This window comes from Ochotona princeps, chromosome 13, assembly GCF_030435755.1.
Source record: "Ochotona princeps isolate mOchPri1 chromosome 13, mOchPri1.hap1, whole genome shotgun sequence".
NCBI classification, from domain to species: domain Eukaryota; kingdom Metazoa; phylum Chordata; class Mammalia; order Lagomorpha; family Ochotonidae; genus Ochotona; species Ochotona princeps.
The window spans coordinates 11,094,003-11,097,989 of record NC_080844.1 but is presented as its reverse complement, the minus strand read 5'-3'; the positions used below and the strand labels follow the sequence as shown (position 1 = coordinate 11,097,989).

The 3,987-nt window shown below is 37.0% G+C and overlaps 1 long non-coding RNA gene across 1 annotated transcript; it reads left to right on the top strand.

Annotated features, from left to right (window-relative positions):
• The first annotated feature begins 1,019 nt into the window (after positions 1–1,019).
• LOC131481778 (uncharacterized) lies at positions 1,020–3,384 on the top strand. The gene is made up of 3 exons (XR_009246550.1): positions 1,020–1,163; positions 1,866–2,058; positions 3,340–3,384. It is a non-coding gene; the product is annotated as an uncharacterized LOC131481778 (long non-coding RNA).
• The last annotated feature ends 603 nt before the right edge of the window (positions 3,385–3,987 follow it).

Here is a 3,987-nt window from a genome sequence, read left to right as displayed (position 1 = left end):
TAATGAATAAAAAAGAAAGTTAATAAATAAATTGCACCATGAAACAATAAAAAAAGAAATTTCTATTTTTCTGCATCAGTTTTCCAACTTACTGATATGTAGTTTTCATTATTGACATATAACAAAATTTGATTGCTATGATGTTGTCATGTGTTGGATTTTATTTCCAAAACACTTCATGTTTGATCTCGGGATAACCACAGATTCTTCAAACAGAATTTCTTTATTTTAAAAGGGAAGATATAACTGTGCTTTTCCATAAGATTAAATCATTAAATGTCCATTCTAAATCTCACCACTAGATCATTTTGTTGGTGCTCCTCAGGGAAACAGAAACGTCCATCTGTAATATATGCAAGTAAGAAGAGAGATAAGTTTATTATAGCAATTACTCATGTAGTTACAGAGGTCAGAAGTCTACAAACTAGGGAACTGCCAACCACAAACCAGGGAACTGTAGAAGTCACTGGAGTAGTTCAGTCTGAATCCAAAGACCTGAGAATGAGGTACGTGTGGTTTAATGGTAAGTCCAGGTCTGAAAAACTAAGAAGCAAGGGTTCCAGTGACATCGGGCAGAAGAACGTGGGTGTCCACAGGCCAAGCAGAGTGTGAGCTCAACCTCCCTTTGACATTTTGTTTCAGTCAGGCTCTCAAAAGATTGACAGATGACTGTCCACACTGGTGACTGTGATCTTTGCCCAGCTTACTGATTCAAAGTCTAGTGCTTTCAGAGTCGCGCTCATGGAGACACTTGAAAATACCATTTTACCAACATCCCAGGCATCAGTCATGGTGGCACATACAAATTGACTATCACATCTATTTCCTGAAAAACAGGAACTAAACCTAGATCTTCTAACACATGCACCTTTGAAGCAGAATAGGCCAGTGTGTCATGATTCTGGATAATGAGACGTGTTTGCTATTAAAAGACTTGTTCGCTGGAGTTTCTGGGAAATGCTTTGCCTTACTGAATCAGCTACTACCCAGTCTTTCTCTGTTTTCTCCACAGGAAAAAAAAATGGGTGCAATGAGCAGATGAAATAGTCAAGCAAAGTGAAAGAACTGTCAAATCTCAATCCTGTTTTCCTGAACCACTGATACAGTTTTCTTTGCACCTCAACCAGGCAATTTGCCACAGGAGAGAAAATGGATTTAGCAGAGTAAAAAGGATAAGTGGGCTTGAGAATACTTCTGGTTGACAGGGGGAAGAGACAGAAACTGCTACTTGTCTTAGAAATAGAGTTTACAAGAGATGTATAAAGGCAGAAGAGAGAGAGGTGAGGTTGCTGACCTCTTTCTGCTAACAACATCACAGGGCAGGGAAGGGAAATTGAGTAATATAAATACTCAAGAGATCTGATACCTTTCCCATTGAAGAGTTTGCTTCTTGATTTTACAAGGCTTGGTTGTGAAAACCACAAGTCCTTTTGAACACAGCTTCTTCCAGTATATTACATACAATTGTGTTGGTTTATATGTGTAGTATATATGCATCTAGTTGTGTATATTTCAATGAAAATATAATACAAATATTATTATTATGAATATTTTATTTAGATACATAATACTAAACTGGAGACACTCCATAGAAATCTATGAAGTGTCCTGTTTTATAGGTCTGACAACTGCCCAAATGTGCCTCAAGTGATCACCTTCTGAATAACAAGTACCTGGAAGACAGGTGGAATGATCACTCCTTTAATGAGTTCTAATAGATGCCTGAAACCACAGATAGTACTAAACCCAGCAGAGAGAGTCTCCTCTGCTGAACAATTTGGTTCTATCTTGACAAGCTCACTAGACATAGAGATGACTGTGAGGTCAAAGATGTATTTCGCAACTACTGTGGGAACTATTCACAGCTCAACAGCACGGTCCACTCTGCAGTGAGATATCGTAGCTGACTATGAGTTTCTGCTCACTGTTGCTGCCCAGCATCACAATGGTGAATCAGACTGCATGCTACTAGTATGAGAGATTACCAAAATGCAAAATTTGAAATATTGGTTCTACAGAATGGGTGTGACTTACATAGCATCATAAGATAAAAACCTGGTAAGTCAAAACTACTATTACAATCGAGGACTCCTGTACTCACTTTTTTCTTATGTGTACTTACCCAGTGTACACTTATAAATTAGAGTAAGGGGTTAGCAATAAGAATTAATAATGAAGTAGAATGGTTCTATATGTGCTGCAGTAAAGCTGTGAATAAGGTCTCTCACTTAAACTATATTAGTATCTTACTGCTCTGTTTTCACCTTTGTGATGCTATAAGATGATACAATGCCAGAATAACATGGAGAGAGAAGGGGAGAGATAAAGTGATTCATGTGTCAAGGTCATTTGGCTATATGTATTCATTAATATGCATATGTACTCACTAAAATATGTCATCGATTTTTTAATTTTTTTCTATATATACTCAATAGAAAAATATGTAAATAAAGATTTTTTTCAGCTCAGTAAAATAGAAAAGCAGTGGCAAGAGTAACCACAAATATCAAATGCCTGGAATTAGACATAAAATATAAAATATTAAAATAATGGAAAATAAAAGTCAAATTGATTGACAATATCAGAAAGCCCTTTTCTGAAAAAATAAAGCAGTCAACACGTTTAATGGTTGAGGGAATAACACTTTGAATTGTCTAAAGGACACCAAACAATTTTGTAGGGTAGATAAAGGAAAGGATCTATTTAATTAAAAAATAAAATAGACTATGTTTATTTATCAGATTAGTAAACATTTAAGAGTTAATGACTTCAAATGGTAGTATGATTAAACCAAAAGTAAGTATCCCCTTATGCGATTTCTTTTGGGAATGGGATTTGTTCTTTTTATTGAAAGTGATATCTGTGTTTCACTTATCTTAAGTCTAGTTTATGCCCTAGAGAAATACTTATGCGGGTTCATATGGAGATGTGCAAAAGCTGCAAAGAATGGTTATTGCTTATGGTAGGACAATCCTGAACATTAAGATATCACTGAATGATGAAAGTTGAACTTTGATAGTTCCTCACCATGAAATGCTTTGCAACGGGTTTAATGAAATACAAATGATGACCTCTGCACACTTACATGAGCACAATTTGAAATTAAATACTGTTAAGTGACATAGTATTTCCTCTGTCTGAAAACTTTCTCCCAAAGATTGTTGTATGTGCTTCCTAGATGTTACCTCTTTAACTCTGTCTTCACTGAAATCAGTATGTGTTCAACTAACTTAATAGTTCCAAATGCTAATTTGTTGGTTGTGAAGATTTCAATGTTCATGTGTCCTGAATGCTTCACTCAACTTCACTTCCTTCCCTCCTGTTCTGCCATTTTCACAGTCTAGACACCAGGGCAACACACGTCTCCATGAAAGTTATGAATCATCAGGTGGGAAACCAGGGCTTCCTTCCTAGTTTCCGCTATGACCTCAGCAATGCACAAATTGAGCATTAAAGTCCTCAGTTTGGGGGTGCAGTTGGGGGCTCCCAAGTGAGGTCACTGTGCTTCTGCAGAGGGCAGCACCTTCTTTCCTGGACAGCTCAACTTGAGTCCCATATGCTTCCTCACTGGAGTTCATCTTCTAATCAGGTCACTGAAATCTCAATTCAGTAAAGCCACAGGGTTTACTTTCTGATGAAGATTAAACTCCTTTCCCCCAAGGAAATTTTACCACCTAATGCTCATCAACTTATTTTTATTAACCTCCAAGCTTCAACAATGACAGGAAATGTCCCTCTTTAAGTCTCTACAGAATGCAGGTGCTGAGCTGTGCGTTTTACCTACTTTATGTAATTTAAGATCCCTCTGAGGCAGATCATCATCATTTTAAGAGTGGGTGATAACAGTACAGAGGTTAAATGGCTTGTCCGTGGACACATTGCTGTTATTAAGTAGGTGCATGATTTAAGCGCAGAGCTGCCTAATTCCAAATCCAAGATCTATGAATAAGCAATGACAAGGCTACATCTAAGATATTGCTGTACAAT